The following is a 19,913-nucleotide window of genomic DNA, read 5'->3' as shown; positions in this document are numbered from 1 at the left end:
TTGCTGTTTGCTCATCTTTATCCAAATTTGAGTGACACGGCGGTGTAGCGGACGAGGTTGTAGGGAGTGGTACGACTGTTGTACAGATGTTTCTAGGTGAAGCAGTGCTCTGTGGGAGGAGAATTTTTTTATTTATTTGATTTGCCTACTTGGAGAGGTACTGCAATGTTTGAATATTCATTGGATGGAGCATAATGTACAGTGATGTTCAAAAAGTAAATTCATTTCTACAGATTTAAACATTAAAAAAATATTACAAGACAAACGACACAAGGAAGCATGCCGACAACAAGTGAAGAACTCATTACAGCCTTGCTGCATCCATATGAATGAGGTAGAATTCTTGTCATTTATAAAAAAATATAATGGAAATATTTTCTATCTCTCGAACCACTATTTAACATTTTCTTAATTGGTCTTGTATTAGTCTGCCTTGGTCCCCTTAGTCCCAAATCACCTTTCCTGAAATATATTTTGTCTTTAGGGTGATTGCTTCAAATTGTATCAAAGCATTCCACATCTCTCTCTATATATATGCCATTTGGTGGATGCTTTTATGTCTTGCAATACCCTGAGTGCATACATTCTTGGCAAGGGTGGCCCCCAGTGGGAATATAACCCCTGACCATGGCAGTGTTAACGCCTTGCTCTACCAGTTGATATAGACAAGGACCTCTCGTCTCTATACTTGTCGTTTGTGTAGTTTCTATACTTGTTTCTCTGGTTGTAGAGGACTGAAGATCTGAGCTACTCGCGGTGTAACCGTGGTTACGGTGATTGATCTCGTGCGAGCTCCAGCGCGTGTGTGTAAACTGAGCGCCGCTAGTCCTCAGTCCCTGGGGGGCCAGGCAGTCAGTCCAGATCGGCGGTTAACCCTGTATGTCGTCATGGCTTTGCAATGAGAGCGCTTGGACGGGGCCAGAGAAGCTGGGCAGCCCAGCGGCAGTAGCAGCCGGCAGCCAGAGGAGAGATGCAACACATGGACCTCCACGGTCTTCTCTCTCTTTCTGTGTGTGTGTGTGTGTGTGTGTGTGTGTGTGTGTGTGTGTGTGTGTGTGTGTGTGTGTGTGTGTGTGTGTGTGTGTGTGTGTGTGTGTGTGTGTGTGTGTGTGTGTGTGTGTGTGTGTGTGTGTGGCCTCCTCCTGGGAATGCCTCCACCGACGGAAGAGATGGACAGGCACTGCTGCTCCAGGGGCCTGAGAGGAATCTGCTACACATTTTCACCCTTCCTCCTCCTCCACCCACACTACCGCCACCGTACCCCTCCCCTCACCCAACCTTTACTCTGTGCCAAAAAACAACCAAAACCTTGCCAGTGAATCATGACTTCAACTGAGCAGCCTGCGTTGCTCATATCTTTGACATCAACCCTTATTCTCACCCGCATTCTGTGGGTGAAACGACATCCTGAATATCAAGTCAAAAAGACTTGATAAAATGGCAAAATCCAGGACGAATATTGAGGCACCGTACTTTCAAGCACTCCTTGTCTCAATGTCTCTCAATCGCCATGTACATGCACTTTGGCGTGACTGGAAGACTCAACAGAGACAGAACGAAGGCGAGTCTGAATTCTGTGCTTGGCCAGACTTTCATTTTTTTTGTAAAGCAAAACAAAATTGCACTAGGTCTTCCTCTCTCACTTTCCCTCTTTCAACCCCACTCACCCACGTCTACTTGGTGGGAGTACACACACACACACACACACACACACACACACACACACACTGTGTGTGTGATGTTTCTGTGTGAAGTCTTCAGGGTGGGCTGTGTTACTCCCGGGCCCAGCTGTCGGCTTATTGAAAGCCCAGTAATTCCGTTTGGTCTGTTGTGTACCTTAGCTCCCTCTCACAACACAAGCCAGAACCAGCGAAGGAAAATATGGATTAGACCCCACCAGGTTCCTCAGCATCCCTCTCTTCTCTCATTCTCCATCGTCTCAGTCTGACGTTCATTTTGACTTTTGGCTTTTTCTCTCTCTCTGATTCACACTCTCTTTTTGACTGCATTCTGTCTCTTCTTTTTTTCTTTCTCTTTTTGATTTTGTTGTTTACTCTCTCTCTCTCTCTCTCTCTCTCTCTCTCTCTCTCTCTCTCTCTCTCTCTCTCTCTCTCTCTCTCTCTCTCTCTCTCTCTCTCTCTCTCTCTCTTTCTCTTTTTTTTTTTTTTTTTTTAATATATATATATATTCTCATTCCATTGTTGAAGGTCCTGTTTCTGTCTGACTGACAGGGGCATGTGGCAGTGTGCTAGCAGAGCGATACAGCTGGAGGTGTATCATCTGCAATTTTAGTTGGGTAAATATAGCTAGCGGTCTTGTCAAGCAGAGAGATAAATTGTTCTGGGAAAGGAAGTGTTGTCTCATACGATAAAAAATAAAGTCCTGGAAGACTGAAGACTTTTCCTTGATTCGAGCAGCAGTGGTGGTGGTGGTGGCGGGGTGGATATCTTTTTTTTTTCTTCTTCTAAACAAAGAAACCCCAGTTATGGGCAGCCAGGGAACATGTGTTGCAGTGGCTCAGCGCTGCCTCGCTCCTCTATAAAGTCATAGCAGATGAAGATGGGCTTAGGGCTCCTCTTTAAATGGCATGTCTCAGCTTAGGGCAGCTTTCTAGTATTCTTCCAGAAGTATATTCTCGTAATCAGTTTTAGCCCCCACCACTGTTTGGTGACCAATATAAGTCCCCAAAATACTTATCTTAAAATATTTAGAGAATATACATGACGTATCCCAGTTGGATGTTTTCTTCTTTTATATGTATGCTTGACTCATGATCTGAGTTCAGGAGGGACTGTTTATTCACAGACGGGGTTTGTATTAATGATATGAGCTCAACTTTACTTACTTATACATTATTAATGTATCATTTATTTTATTTCCATGTACTTAATATTCGTTATAGCTGTTAAATCCTTTCCCTTCCGTTCATGTGAAACTTCTACTGTCCATGAGTAGGAGGGCTTGGGACAGAATGCATCGTATGCCGATGACAACCACTGCTATGTGGACCTGCATGGTCTGCCTAATCCCGTCACAACATTGGAATTGTTAACAAATAACTAGTAGATACAAATTGGCTCTGAGGTGTGGTTCGGGCCGCACAGCGAGACCCAAATCTCTTAACCCATGCAGGACATGAGCATTTTGTGATGCCATAACGTTTTCTTTGCATTGTTTTTTATTTTTTTATTACTGAGCTGTAGATTGAGTCTTCTGCCTCCTGCAAGACATTGACCCTGAGGTATAGTGTGTGGGATCCACATCAAACAGACAAATCTGTATGAATCCCCTGTTGAATAATTCGGTGGATTTGTGTTGCGGCCGCTCTTGATGCCTCTGGAGAGTAGGATAGAAATAGTGATTCTTTCAGTCATACATTGTATTCACTCCCATGCCCAACATCTTTCCTTCCTTTGCTTCCCTTTTGTTATGCAGAAGTCTGCTTCAGTCCCAGGGTTTTTAGGTTTTTTTTCTTCTTTGAAATCTATTTCTCTTCCTCCCCCACCAACCCTTGCTCAGTCTATAGTGAAGGTGAGTCTGTCTAGGAAGCAGTCCTCCCCTAAATCCCTTCATTTTTATTCATACAAATACAGGTTTAGAGATTCAGACACCGGCCAGATTCCAAGCCAGAGTGGCCCTTTGACTGACAGCTTCCTTCATTCCTTTTTATTTTTTCACCCAACACTAACGAAATTCACAAGCACACCTCTAATTGACTGGAATCACCTGCAAGGCACAAGAGGCGCCGTTCAAGAAGGGGGGGGGTGCAAACGGGAGGGGGTGGGGGCCACAATGGCAGTGGGTTTGGCAAATGAAAAGCATGGAGGCTGACCTTATTACTGACCCTTTCAAGTAATTATCTCACTGACCTCCTGGCAAGAGGCAATTCAGAACCCGGATAAGTGACTATAAGGGTGCAAGGAATCTTTGAAGGCAATTTTCTCGATTTTTATTTGTATTATTTTCATTCAGTAGATTTGGGCTTAATCATTACGTTTTATCACATCCACCATGTAAGGGCATGACTTAAGCTCAGTCACATTCTTGTAGTCTCACATTTTTGCAATCTAAAAAAAACCCTTTTTGTTTTTAGTTGAACTAAACCGTCCCATAACTTAGGACCTGTCCTAATTCATCTAATATTTCTGTCATGTCCGTCAACATGAGCGAGCCTGCACGCTTCTCGCTCTGTCTCTGTCTGTCTCTGTCTTATTTCAAGGTCAAGTGCGTGGCCTCCCCCCCCCCCCCCAAATCACCCCTTCCCCCAGCTGTGTTCAGCCAGCCTTGTCCAGGCTTTGGCCCTGTGCACTTGGAAAACCCTCCGTGCCCTTTTCACCTCCCTCTTCGACCGCCCCAATTCTGCTCCCTCCCCTGTGCCACCTGATATTGGGACATATATCACTCCAATTGAGGTGCCGGAGTGCAGCTGGCGGATGCCAGATGAAGAAGACCCATAAGTCATATCGGTCAGCCACTAAAGAAAATATGTTTACACACACAAAAGTATTTTGGCTTAAGGAGAATCTGGCTTATGTAAACTCTCTGCATGTCTGCAGTGTCACGTCAATGGCCTGCATGTTTAGTCCTAATTATTATAACAAATGTTATTTATAGAGGATGTTGCAAATCAAAGCTATGAAGACTTTCAAGTACGAGACCCACATACATTTGTTTTCAAATAAATGTAAAAGTTGCTGTAAAAAACAACAACAAAGCAAATATGTTGAATACTCTGACCTAGAAAAGTATACATATGTGTACTTATTTTAACGTAGATAGAATATAGTTGTACATGTGCTTAGAAAATATGACCAAAGAAAAAATCTATTTCCTTTTGAAATCCTTGGGTTCTTAGCTTAACACATAGTTTATTTACTTGTTTGGTGAATTAAATGTTCAATAAGCTGTCATATTACATTTTTTATACATTTTAGTAATAATGCTGACGTTTGTGTTTGAAATTGGAGTCACACAGATACTGAGAAGGTGTTGGTGGTTATTGGATGTCTAAGAGGGATAGAGCTCACAGGACATGTGGTTTGCACAGGCAGGACTTGACATCAACTGTCCACCAAAGAGCAACCTGAGTTAAGAGGTGTTGCATAGCTGCTAAATGGGAAGAGCAGAGTTTCCATTGCCCTGGATTGGAAAGTATCCTGTCTGCGGCTCCCCTTGTCTTCATATCCCTCCATGTCAAGGAGGAATGATAGCCCAGGGACACGTCCGCTTGGCAAGGTTAATAAGTTGGCGAGACGATCAGCGATGAGCCTCCAAGTCTTCTCACTTGGCCCTTGGTACGAGAGTGCCTTGATTCACATTGAGGTGATCAGGAAAACACATGGCCCACATTAATGCAACCAACTAGGAGATAAACGGGGAGCCACTCATTGAATAACGAGCATTTGATGTGTGCCATCTCAAATTATGCTAGTGTTGCAAGTAAGCCAGTGAGATAATCCCCTGGCCCACGCTGTGGTAATAGTGCCCATCAAATGTCACTTGATTTAATGGGGGGGTTCCCTTCACCAGACAGCCTGCCACCTAGCGCTGGTTAGTAGCTGTAAATCTAGCCAGTTAACAGTGTCCTAACCGGGGCCTGACAGGCAGGGCTTAGGCCTAGTGTGAAAAGGGGATGCAACTGTTGTCCTGTTTCAGAGCCTCTCAACAATGTGCTGAGTGGATGGAGGGTCCCAGCAGAGGGCCATTAATCACAGTGCTCCAGGGTGTCTGTGCAGGGTGGTAGGTGGGACTGGGTTGGTGGTGGTGGTGGTCTGGTCCCAGGTCTCTGGGCTAGAGGATTTGGATGTGATGACTGAAACGGTGGACAAGGCCCCAGGGGAAAACAAACTCCTGGGGGGTTTGACGAATAAAGGCAGTATGGGCTACAGGGATGGTCTTCAGATCCACAATGATGCCTTCTTCGATGATGGTCCTAAACTAAACTGGTCTGGGAGAACCTTGTGTTCATCACGGATTCACAGGGAAAATACCCTGAAATGTACCCTGTGTGACCTAAAATTCCTCACCTTCTGCGTTGTTGATTCCTTCTTTGTACTATTATTTATTCTAAACAACAATATAGTATAAAACTGAAGTTTTGTTATGCTTTGGAAGTGCACAGTAGGCCCCCAAACAAAATCAAAAGCCCCCCCCTCTCCTCTCTTACTCATGGTCTACGACACATTCTTGAATACTGGTCAAGACTCTTTGCTAATGTTTTGTCCACTTTGTTGCATGCTAATGTTTAATCTCCGCACTACCTGGATTGTGTCGTAATGCCCAGTTAAGGATATTCTTATGAGGTGGTTATTGACGTTTGGCATGAGGCCCACCACACTGCAGTTGGCCCGGGGGTCAACAAGGGTTTTGGTTCAGAGTTCCTCTTTAATGACTTCACACTGTGCGCATGGAACACCAATAAAGAGCAGGGGGTATTTAGGTAGGGTTTGGGACGTTTCAACACCTTGGACGCCCCATGCCAGATACTACCCGCTGGAGGTCCGGTCTATAAACAGCCCCAGGGCGGGCGGCACGTGGTGACACTTTGGCGGGCCGGACTGCATAGTACAGATTGACAATACAGCCTGGCATTGGCAATTTTTGGAGGTGCTAAGTGTTTGTTTTCAGCATGCAAGTTTAGCTTCAGCGTGTCTGAGACAAAGGGAGGCGGTTTACAATGGCAGCACTTGCTACACTTTTGTTCTTTGTACTGACTACCTAGGGGGAGATGTATTTGAATAACATTTTCCATATTGTTGTTTGTTTCCATATTTGGGTGGTCGATGGGATTAGATGCTGTCAGAGGCCACACAGCACCAAGTTTCATTTTGACGTGATTTACTGTCTTGAAACATTTGGCGTTAAGTTATGATTTGGAAGACAACGTCAAGTCCCGGCTTGAACTCGGCTGCATGTAAATGAGCCTTGGCGTGGTGCCAGGGTTTATAGGTCATGGGGTGGGTCAGACAGTTGTGTTGGTTGGACAGCCCATAATTCATCGTCCAAAGCTAGCACGACCCTCCATCCTTGGCTCCAATCTTCAGTTAACATCCTTCAATCATAGCATTAGTCACCAGTCACCTCAATTTGGCCCCCCCCCCTTATTTATCCAAGGACCTATAATACATAATAATGATGATAATAATTTTGACTAAGGTCGTACCACAGTCCACCCTGTGTGACCTATTGATTAGGGGGAACATGAACATGCATTGCTTACTGCGTGATTACAATAGAAGGTCTGCAGGAACGCATCGTGGGGGCTACCCTCAGTAATCTCCTCAGTATAGCGGCAAAGCCGGCCAAATCAAAACGCACAGTCCACCAGCTCTCTAGACGGTGGCGGTGTGGAGAAGCTTGCGGGTGGGGGTGCAGTGCTTTTTGTTGTTGTAGAAAATAAGGGCCAATATTAGTATTGCTGGGATGGACTGTCTTGTGTGGCGCTCACCTCCTTAAGCCTCCCGCGCCCCACTGTGATTCCCAGACTGCATTGATGGACGGGGTTAACAAACCTCTCGGCAGCACTGCCCACCACACCCCCCCCACATACATGTATTCACACGCACGCACGCACGCACACATTCACAGTGTCTCTTGACACACATGCACACAGCTGCTTGTTATTTCATGGTCCATAAGGATGCTGTGACCACGGACATTGTAATTCACATATCCAATCGGATAAGCTCTGCATTGCACATTAGTTTCAAACTGATATTCTCACAGATGCGTGAACGTACGTACACAGATACACACTTGACCGGGAACATTGCGGCTGGCGCGCAGTTGTTGGTAACGCATGTATTTGAAGGACTGGACCAGGAGTGATTTTTGATTTATCGGCATGGCTGGAGATTCACCCTGTCTTTAACAAAGGTTCTGTGCATAGCTGTATAAAACGATGGGTGTTTTATTCTTCCCCCCCGCTTCCTTACGGCATTGTGTTCAATGCCATTGACGTTGAAAACGTGTGGAGGAAATATCCTCATGAAAATCTGGTCCTGCCACTACTGTTGGCCAAATCTTGTTATGAGGTTGTTACTGTGATCTAACAACCTTATGTGTGGTGGAATGCAGACATTCAGCTGGGAACCATAAGCAATGTTCCTCAATGCGGCGGTTCTCATTTTCAGATGTATTGCATTTGGTCATTGTTGCATCTACAGAATATTTGGTTGCAGAATATACAACATTTAAAAAATTATATGGATGATTTTCAATGTGGCAGTCAAATCAATACTTCTTGCAGCTGTCCGGGTAATAATTATGTTTAACTTAATATAATTATTAAAACAGTCCTGTTATTTCTCTTTGTTGGTCAAACTCATGATCACATGAATCTGGTTATTGTGAAGACTTTGTAAAACACTTGCTAAATTCTAAATAGTTTAATACAACCCATACCTGCTCCTTAATGACCTGTGTCTGAATTCCCTTGTCAAAGCCACTTTGGATAAAAGTCTGCTTTTATCCAATTTCACTTCACAAAGTCAGCTAAATAACAGAATAGTACAATGGTGTATGAATCCATTTCTTAATGTTTAATTGTAGAGTGCATGTGTTTAGGGGGACAGGGTTGGCTGCACCACCATGTTCATTGAACTTGGACCCCAGCCCACTTGCTGCTGCTGTTGTTGTTGTCTCAGTACAATACAGTGAGTGGCTGCTGTTGTCTCTCTCCTCCCTCACCCCCTCCTTACCCTCCCCTCTGTTTCACGCCGATGCAGAGGGAGGGGAGAAGTTCCATTGGGGTCTTCTGAGTAGAGGTTGGCATTAAAAAAAGATGTCCTATTTCTGGTCTGCAGCTGGGTTGTTTGAAGGCAGCGTGCGTAGTGGAGGTGACATAGGTCAAAGTACTGTCGTGTCCAGGGACGGGGGGGGCGGCGGTGAGGGGGGGTGGGTAGTAAGCTGGCAGCTGGCGGAGCAGACCTAGTGGGCAGGCATGTCCACTACACAGGCTGATTAAACAACTGTCTGCATTGCGGGGCGTAAATATTGAATCAGGGGGAGCAAGAGGTGACTTACTGCGGCGGGGGCCCTTTTAAAGCCGTTGATGCGGCCTGTCTTAAATAGCATGTGGATCAGTGCCGCCCATTACAAATTTTGACAAAAGCTTCCCCGCTGACAGCGGAGCGAGCCGCCCTGGCTGCGACCGCCCCATGCAGCTGACCAGCAGACACGCTAACAACCCCCGCTGCGGGAAGGTGTTGATTGGCCCGCAAGCAAAATAGACCTGACGATACATTCAAGAGCACCACACACACACACACACACACACACACACACACACACACACACACACACACACACACACACACACACACACACACACACACACACACACACACACACACACACTCTATTGATTTGATGCTTTATTTTTCCCAACGTGACAAATTTAGCATCTCTAAGCTCTGATATTGAAACTGCCTGTTTATTTTATATTTTTATCAAATCACTGTGCTGTTTAGTTTTTATTCGTATGGTTGTTTCATTTGAAGCCCTGTTCTAGCCCCCGATTAAACTTGTTAATCCTGTCATGAAGCATCTTGTGATGTTAACACCGTGATTTGTGTGTTGGTTAATTACGACCCCTCTTGGCGTGCTCCTTCTCGCCAACACCACCCCCCCCCCCCCAGCTCGTACCATATTTTGGCCATACGAGGCCATCTCCAGCCATCCCAGCTATGCCGATAAGTCCTTGTTGGTTTTAAACAGTAAAAATTCCGGCTGGACTTGCTGGAGCTGAGCAGTTTATGAGTGCTGAAATGCCCAGGCTGGATTTACGACCAGGGGTCCGACACTTGTGGAACAACCGTTGCCATGCGTCTTGTTTGTTCGGAGGGTGAGGGCCTGAGCTGCCCCTGGATCTGAGTGAGGGGGACAGCATTCAGATGGCGTGGGCTGGGGGGCGGTGGTGGTGGTGGTGGTGGTGGTGGGGGGGGGGGGGGGGATGTTTTGAGGGTAGGGGAGGTTTGGGGCTGGGCTGTGTATCTCAGACACCACGGTCAGCAGGCCAGTGAACTTGTGAACCAGTGGGCATCACTGTTACTGTTGAGTCAAGTATAGGTCACGCTAATCCAGGGCTCAAGGCGCACATTCCTATGAACTCAACACCTCAGATGTATAGGACTGCTCTTTATATAGAAGAAACAGCGGGCCGGCCGTCCACCCCGTTCGATCCCAAGGAAAATAAATGTCTGAAGATTTGAAAGGAGAAGGCAATGGACTGCAGGCCTTGACTTTTCACTAATCCTCACCCCTGTAAATGTCAAGAGAGGCCGGTGTTGATTGTCAGCAGAATAAAGCTAAAGTCTGTTAGTGTAGTTTTTCTAGTTTTCCCCTTTTAGATGTCTAGAGGTCAAATGTGCCTCTGAATTACTGTATTCGCCAAAAATAGCAAAGGCTATCACGTAAATCTGGATAAATCTTTGTTCAGAAAACTGGTGGATTTATAAATTGGGAATATGATGGCTGCATATTGAGCGTCCTTTGTCCTGTGGAGGTTAACATTTTGACAGTGCATCCTCCGGTTGTTTGTCCTTTTTGAACATATCAGCTTTGAATGACTTTGACCCTTGAACCGCAGTTGTACGGTGGTATCGAGAATAATCCACCAAGATTCACTCTCTCTCTCAGCAGACTTGTTAGGCCATTATGGGATTGATTAAACAAGAGCTCTTCTCGAGTGACATCAAAGTTTCAAATGCTAATCGCGTCATCCAGTAGAAGATCAACAGACTAAAGGGGCATGTCCGCTCCGTGTCCCTTCATACCAAAGGGTTTTCAGCTCAACAAATGGTTCTGTGTGCTGTCTAGAGCTCCTCGCAATTAGTGGATTACCTCGACCAATCGAGAAACTACTACTCTAGTGAGTGAGTGGATGTTTGATGAACTAGTGAGTGGACATTTGATGAATGGTCATGAGTTCGACATGTTTTTAGTTTTATTTTCATTGTGAAAGTGTTTACATTCCTGATTAACACAGATCTGTGTGACTTAATGTGTTTGTGCGCCGTCACTTATGGGGTAATAAACAACAACGATAAATGCTCTATTTGCATCCCATCCTGTGTGTAAAGGTAATGTTTGGCAAACCACCCGGTATACTAGCATAAGCCACCTCACTGGTGTGATGTCCACAGCCATCCCATCCTTTATTGTCTCTCACCCGGGCCATGCCTCTCTCTCTCTTAAACACACAGACACACACACACAATACCCACGGCAGCCTTCTTTTAAGGTGACAAAAGGGATAACCAATACTTTTTCTGTTTATCCGAGGTGACATGACCAGTGGCGCAAGGGGACGAAGAGGCCCCGTGTTACCATAGCTAAATATACATCCCTGACAGCCACATAATAGGTTCCAGGAAGTTCAGTCGAAAATAAAAACAAAGCAACATTTCTAGCTGATTGGCTTTGAAAGGCTTGCTTTTCCTTGCTGAATGGAAAAATGTGGAGTTCAGCATTCCATGGCCGTGATGCCAGTGGGAGTGGATGGACGCAGCCTTGCGTGTGCAGAACGAGCTGGGTGCGATGGAGACGCATGGCGCTGCAGAAAAAAATCTGGTAAACGGGAAAGGTTTTTTTTCCTCCCCTCTGTGATGTTTTAAGAGGGCAAACAACAACAAACAAAGAGGGTTTAGATGTTTTAAAACCATGTTGAAATCAGGGGGAAAATTCTAAATGCAAATAAGTGGCCGTTGTGGTGGCTAATGCTTTTAACCTGATACGCTGTCGGTTTTCAGCCTTGGTGTTGGCACACTTTCACTCTGTTTCCAATGGCTTTAAAGTGGCGTAGTGCATGAGGCCCACCACTTGTGGTTCTGGGCTAATAACGACGAAGCCTGCAGCATAAGCACAGTTGTCACAACCAAGAATTCAGTTGTAAACTGGATATAATCTCCCAGCAATGCCAAATATATTTGAAACACAATACTTTCTTAGTGACCAATCTCCATTTTTCCTATCAATGTTTTTTTGGAACGGCCCTGAACACAGTACAAGAAAATGAACACTGCTGAAAACTCTCAAATCCTCATAAAATGACCCCAAATTAGGAGGTTGAGGAGCAACACTCAAGCATACAATAAACCCAGCAGCTCGCCGGATGACCTCAGCGCCGCCGGCGTGAGGTAAATACGACAAGAGAGGAGTGCACATAATAAATCTTGAAAACTCAAGTAGCTCTCCACACACAATGTAGAATTTCCTTTTTGCTCTTCCACAGTTTCTTGAGCGAAAGCACAGCGAAGTGTTTACAAACACCTCCGTGTCCGTTGGAAGATTTTTGTCATGAATTCATAAGGATAATGCACTCCCTGGACCCATTCCCATTTGCTCAGCTGTCTGACATTACCCAACAGTATTCTCTGAGAAGCCACTTACCACGCCACGGTTTAGAGTTACTGCACTTCTGGCAACCAGCCCCACTATTAGACTCCAACGGCACTTTTGTAAATTATGTTTGTATTCTCTTTTCTTTTTTTTTGGGTTCCACTGCCTCCCCACCCCCCCTTTCTGCCTCTCCAGTTTGGTTAAATGATGTGCTGAGAGATGTTTTATGACAAACAGCAAGCCCCAGGGAAGTGCACTTTATACATCACTGGAAGCGAGCTGCCATGTGAACCACAGTGAAGTGGTCTGGAGGAGGTGGACTCTCCAGGCCTCCTCCAGCCACTCTGCGTCCGTCTCCGGTTGACGTGCCGAAGGAAGGATCCCCGGGTCTCCCAGAAGCCAGGGGCCCGGGGTAGGCAAGGGTCACCAAATACAAGAACCTCGGATATTGACACATCACATCCTGTTGTCCTGTTGACATGTCCGTTTGGGAAAAGAAACCCAAACTAAAACTTGAGTGAACAGTCGTGTGCTGTGGCGAGATGTCCACTGCGGGAGGGCGGCAGGCGTTTGGCCTGCTGCCCTCCCTGGTACTCCATCATGATGTGCCATGCCTTTACCCCTGCAGCTTGTTATAGTATGGCAGACACGCCGGTCCACAGGGGAGTCATTTATGACAGTTGTCGCCTTGGTCTGCTAAGCCGACCAGGGGCATCTCTGGCCACTCAGCTTGGGGTATTTTAGAGCCCCAGTGGGGGTAAACCTGATAGGCTTTAATGCCCCCCGCTCCCAACACGCACACATCCATGGATCCTGTGTGGCATCAGTGTTACAAATGTATCTCGCCAGTGGAGCTATGGATAGCGCCGTGTGCCACATGTATACTGAACGTCATACCGATACATTTTGACCTCTAATAACATTAAGAATTGATGGACGTTTTAAAGTAAAGTTATATTTTATCTCATTATTAACCCTTTGGTACAGATTATTTTTTATTATTAATATGAGAAGGGAACAAACATTGGCAATATTCTCATTTACTTAAACCTGCATTGTTTTACAGTTGAAAATCCTGACTGTTACTGTTCTGCAATCTACATTCTTTACAGTAAAAGTTAGCTCCAATCATTCTCTTGCAGAACCATTTTCCACTTGACAACCCAAGCTTTATTCCATGCACATTTCTCTCTATATTCTCCACTGTCTATAGAAAGTGTTGCTTGTAGACTGTAGTCAACCTCGGGCTGGAGCAGCCGGGGCTTGTGCTGGCTCAACCCACCAGCCCTCCAGATGGACCAGGCAGGCTTTCAGCTCTGTATATCTAGTCCCAACAACTATTTGTTTGGGTGTTTATCCCAGCTGTACAGGGCTTGTGAGGGGACCACTAGGGGTTATTCTCCGAGTGTGCTTCCCAGACTAAAGCTTGCAAAGTAACCAGAGATACCCCCAGAGATCGCTGGTGCTGCTGGTGGTGGTGGTGGTGGTGGGGGAGGGAGGCATCGAGATGGGCTGCTCTTTTTATTTTCCCCTCTTCTCCCCGAGCAGATAACCTCCATGTAAAACCAGCTCATTAATGTTCTCCGGAGCTGTGGGCGGACGGATGTTTCTGTGCAGAGGGCACGTGCTGATCTGTTGTCCTGTCGACCCTCCAGGCCCTACAGCCCAGGGTAAACTGAAACAGCCCAGATTAGTATTAATCCTTCCTAATGCTGCGGCTCATAATATAGTCATTAGGGTGACTTGAGACTAAGCCCGCGCACCTAACCGCTGTGATTTATTAAACACACACAGAGGATTTGCTGTCAATGCAGGGTGGGAATAAAGGGAGCATCACGTCTAAATACAGTGGTATCGGCCTATTAATACTGATGGGCTTGCCTGCTGAATGGTAACATTCAAATGAGGGGCTTGTACTGCTCTGAGGCAGGGATGAAGTGGAGGAGAAGAGGCCTTTCCACTCACGCCTTTCCATCCCTGACTTGGGGATTACACTGGCCATGCCCCTTACAGTAAATTGCTTATATCTGATTGGATCAACATGTGCTATTTAATTAAGTTAATTCATTAATAACTCAGATCTCCAAAATTATGACGTAACAAGCACAGTTGATTTAGTTTGTATTTACTGGTGTGTCACAGTTTGTATTTTTGATCGGCTCAATTCGAACCAGCCATGAACATTGTTTGCCGTAACTTTTTTATAGCTGCTGGATACAAAAACACTTGTAAAATGCACAAAAACAAAGAGTCATTTTTAAGTCAAACGACAACTAACGCTTCTTGTTTTGTCAAGATCAAAACAAGCTCTTTCAATTCGATTGACAATCAGCATGTGAAAGTGTAACTTAGCTGGCCCATTGAGTTATAATTCCATGCTACGGTTTCACCAAAGATGGCGCAGTTCTTCACACATTTATTACTTGACGCAGGTTGGTGAGTCTTCAAAATTGATTTATCCTTTATTATCTCTTGGTCTGGAAAAGCCACTGCAACACAGACGGGCAGCTTAGAACACCAGCAGGGGCTGCAGAACAGCTGGCGTCGGGTGTCATGTCAAGGTAGATGAGGAGGGTGAAGATGAGCCTGCCCCTGGGATGACTTGGCAGGGGGTCTCACTTGGAGGATTTACCCCCGGAGCGTTGCCAGAGGTTCAGGGCTCATCATCCACCAACGTGCCCTGACCGGCTCATGCTGTGAGGCCATGGTGGTTTGTTGTCATGCATCACATCATGGCTTTGGCATATGGGCCCTTTCCTGTCCACACCACTCTCTCTTGGTTTGATGGTCCTGGGCTATAAAACTTAAAGAGGGGTCAGGATACTGTAGTGGTAAGGGGGCTTGACTTCCCAGTCTGCTGATGTCCACAGTTTTCCTACAGGCGTCACTGAGCAAAGAAAATCCCTACTTGCTATGTACTTAAAATAAATCACTGCAATTGGCTCTGGATGAAAGAATCTGCTTAATGACTTGTAAATGGTAAATAAAACTTATTAAGTGTGTAGCTCATAAAATATCACAGCTATATGAAACTAGGTTACCATGATGTTATGCCTATATTTTTAACGTGCTGTAGTGTGTGCTTATGCTACTCGTTGTAGTAGTAGTAGTAGTAGTGCTTTAGTAGAATTATGGTTGTGATTCATGTTCGCATTCATTATAATACGGCACTTAAAAAATAAGAGGTTTCTCTATTGTGTTTTATTTCCAATTGTCGTCTTCAGTCATAGTTGTGTACTTTGTGTAAACAAGTGTTGGTGTTAGGATGAAATCATGTATTGCGTCATATTTTTTTCCCTCCAAAGAATCTAAATCTCATTGGAATCCTAATCATAACAGACCCATTTTGAGGTGAGAGATTTACACCAGTGCGAGTGCCATCCATTACATAAGTGCCTAAATCATCTCATGTTTGTTTTCCTAGAGGCTCGGCTACCACGGTTGCCTTCACATTTTTCCTCCTGTTTGATTGACTCGCTCTCTTGTGTTCACCGCATTCAAGTCCAAATAAAAATAAACCCTGTTGGTGTCTCCTGGCATCCTCTCTGTTGGAGCAGCACTTTGAGGTACGCCACAGTTGCGGCGCGAGCGCCAGTGTGCCTGCGTGCCGGCCTTGTATTGTCTTTTACGAACAGACAGGGGCCCCCCGAGCCTGTTGTGAAAGTCTACGGTGCGTGGTTGTAGGATTCCCTCATACCCCCGAGAATGCCATTAGTGGAGTGCTGAAGGAGCACAGCAGGTGAGATGAATGAGGGCACCGGCTCTGTGCATCCAGACCCCCAGCCTCCACCACCCCATCCCCTGTCTGACGTCCCTCCTTCTGTACGTCCAGACCCCCACCAACTCCTCCACCAACCCCTACCCTGTCTGTCGTCCCTGCTTCTAAGCATCCAGACTGCTGCCACCATCCCCTGCCCCTTCCCTATCCTGTTTCTGTCGTCCATTCCGACCCCACCCCCCCCATGCCCCCACAACCATCCTGTCTGTTGTCCCTGCTTGTGAGCATGCAGACACCACCACCGCCTTCATTTTAAACCCCCTTGTCAATTGTCCCCGTCTCCCTCCTTCTCACCTCCTTTCTCGCTTCATGCTGTTTTAAGGATAGCTTGGTTGAGGATAGCATTGCTCATCAAAGTTGTGTGTGTGTGTGTTGATGGATCCCGAGGCGGCTCTCTGTTGATCGACTCCCTCCACTACCAATACTGAGCCATACCTCCTTCACCCCCTAACTGTACCCAATACTGAGCCGTACCCCCTTCACCCCCTAATGTTACCCTATACTGAGCCGTACCCCCTAACTGTACCCAATACTGAGCCGTACCCCCTTCACCCCCTAACTGTACCCAATACTGAGCCGTACCTCCTCCACCCCCTAACTGTACCCAATACTGAGCCGTACACCCTCCACCCCCTAACTACCAATACTGAGCCATATCCCCTTCACCCCCTAACTGTACCCAATACTGAGCCGTACCCCCTTCACCCCCTAACTGTACCCAATACTGAGCCGTACCCCCTTCACCCCCTAACTGTACCCAATACTGAGCCATACCCCCTTCACCCCCTAACTGTACCCAATAGGGATGTCACGATACCAGAAATTTAGTAGTCGATACCAATACCAGTGAAATTCCATGATTCTCGATACCCAATTCGATACCACGGTCAAAAACAAAACAATAAATCCCATGTACTTTATTTATTAAAAACATTTAAACATTACAAAAAACAGTGGCACTGGCATGTAGCCTTCAAGTAATGAATAAAAATAAACCACTATTAACATTACAAAAAAAGAACAGTGGCATGTAGCGTTCAAGTAATAATAATAATAAATAAAAAAAAACTTGTTGAAAGCAGTCATGCAGCTATGCGGCTCGCGTTTACACTTGCGTGCATGGTGGGGTTTAAAACATAACTTCCAACCTAATATTAAGTAATATAACGCAAGTGCGCAAGGCAGCCACAGGAGACGCCAACATTGTTTTCAACCGCTCTGTACCACGCCGTATTAATTACCAAATTTTGAAAAGAAAAAGTATTTGAAGCGAATAAGCAACACTGTTTTGATTTGTTTATTTGGTTTTGAACGAATAGTGTTGGATGCATGCATCGGCTTTGAGTTGGTTTGTTTACTTTGAAATTGCATACGCTCGCAACACACGCGCACACGCACGCACACATTCACCGCCGCACCCACTACAACCTGCCGATCTTCAATCAAAACAACATCAAGTAAGTGATGCCGAACGCAGTCGTACCATGCGTGTATAGAAGCGCAACATTGAAATGGGTCCCGTCTGAAACAGTCGCGCGGCACAGCATTCCAAACGCAAAGTACTTCCAGACACGACTCTTGCTATTCTTTTTATCGACGAGTCGAGGCGGAGCCGTCGCACTCGCTGCAGCTGCAGTTGCCGTCTTCCATGTTCCCGTGTAGGTGTATATGCTGCCCACGTGACGTCCGGAGGAATTGCATCCTCTGTACCTACGGTACTAAGAAAAACGAGTACCGTCACGTTTTTTGAATTTTGGTATCGACTTGGTACCGAAGTATCGGTTCTCGTGACATCCCTAGTACCCAATACTGAGCTGTACCCCCTTCACCCCCTAACGTTACCCAATACTGAGCCATACCCCCTTCACTCCCTAACTGTACCCAATACTGAGCCGTACCCCCTTCACCCCCTAACTGTACCCAATACTGAGCCGTACCCCCTTCACCCCCTAACTGTACCCAATACTGAGCCGTACCCCCTTCACCCCCTAACTGTACCCAATACTGAGCCGTACCCCCTTCACTCCCTAACTGTACCCAATACTGAGCCGTACCCCCTTCACCCCCTAATGTTACCCTATACTGAGCCGTACCCCCTAGCTGTACCCAATACTGAGCCGTACCCCCTCCTCCCCCTAAATGTAACCACTACTGAGCCATACCCCCTCCACCCCCTAACTGTATCCAATACTGAGCCGTACCCCCTCCTCTCTTTAACTGTACGCACTACTGAGCCGAACCCCCTCCTCTCCCTAACGGTATTCAATACTGAGCCATACCCCCTCCTCTCTCCTCACCCCAGTCTCAAACTCATTCCCACCCCCCACCACCCTCCACACCCCCCACCATCTCTCCCAAGACGCGACTGATGTATGCAAGGTTATATGGTCACAGGAACAAATGGAAATATCTTGTCTTGCTCCTGTGTTTGTTTTTCTGGAAATAGAGGCGATAATTTGATGGCACCTCGTCTGAAGGGCACCCGCAGAACGATTGACAGTTGGGAGCAAATGGTTGAGCATTATAAATGAAATGTGGCTGATTGGATCAGAGGGCCGCTGTTTAACGCTGAGGTGTTTGTCAGAATAAGAGCGTGCCAACTCTGATGGAAATGTACATTGACCTATTATGTTTAGATTTCAAGGAACTTGGTCAAAATAGGAGCCTGTGAACCCGTAACTGAAAATTGCGATCATGTTTTTACCAGAATATAATTGTCTTCCTGCCTAATAATACAATACCTCAGAACTGAATTGGAAACAATATTGATGAAGACGATAATCAGCCATTTAGTGTTTTATAATTTATTTAGGTGCAAGAATTACCTTTTTATTTCTGTGCATCAATTATTTTTCCTCAATCTTTAATTGCTTATACTTACCATACACATTGACCTAGACATACGCACACTCGACCCAAAGTGTTGGTTTCCACACACTTTGAAGTGAAGGGGAGATATTTTCTTCCCGTTCGCTAGCTCAGCAGTTTTATTTTCTTTCCTGCATGAAATGACATCCGGTTGTTCATACGAAGATCGAGCGTGAAGCATGTCCATCCATCACCACGGCAATGGGGGGGCCTGGGGAAAACATTAACCCCCCTTCTTTGCCACCACCGCCGTCCAGATTTCATGGTCTGTGTGTGAAAAGTATGCGGCATAGAGAACACATTTTATGTACAGGATAACAGGTGCAACATATAGCACATATATGCCCCCCTGCCAGTGCCCCCGACACTGGAAATATGTGCTAATAAAGTCATGCTTTTTCGAATGCACCTGCTTTGCTTTGACCGGATTATAGTTAAGTTTTTTTAAGGATTACACTGAATAGCTAGCCTATTAGACACATGTGAATGCTAGTCCCATTATTTTACATTAAAATTCCCCGGGGTTGTGCTTTAAAGCTCATAACCTAAGACCTTTTGTTTGAACTGTAATACAATGTATTTCTAAATTCTCTCTCGGACACAGACTCACACACTGGGCCCCGGGGGACATGCCTTTAGTTTGTGTTAATAATCAATATGGAAGCCAAAGGGCAGTTTGAACACTGCCCTGAGGCCCAGTCCATGTTAACTTTAATCTGAAGGCACCATAGATTCATAGTCAACAAAACGTGTGTGTGTGTGTGTGTGTGTGTGTGTGTGTGTGTGTGTGTGTGTGTGTGTGTGTGTGTGTGTGTGTGTGTGTGTGTGTGTGTGTGTGTGTGTGTGTGTGTGTGTGTGTGTGTGTGTGTGTGTGTGTGTGTGTGTTCGGTCCACGTCTAGCTGAAGCAGAGCTCACCAATGACGTATC

The 19,913-nt window shown here is 45.8% G+C and overlaps 1 protein-coding gene across 3 annotated transcripts in view; it reads left to right on the top strand.

The window, feature by feature from the left end:
• Nucleotides 1-19,913, top strand: part of gbf1 (golgi brefeldin A resistant guanine nucleotide exchange factor 1) — an 82,124-nt gene that overhangs the window by 4,457 nt on the left and 57,754 nt on the right. The window lies entirely within an intron of this gene.

The sequence above is a fragment of the Micromesistius poutassou genome (assembly GCF_964030765.1).
Source record: "Micromesistius poutassou genome assembly, chromosome: 7".
Taxonomy (NCBI): domain Eukaryota; kingdom Metazoa; phylum Chordata; class Actinopteri; order Gadiformes; family Gadidae; genus Micromesistius; species Micromesistius poutassou.
This window is presented reverse-complemented; position numbering and strand designations above follow the sequence as displayed.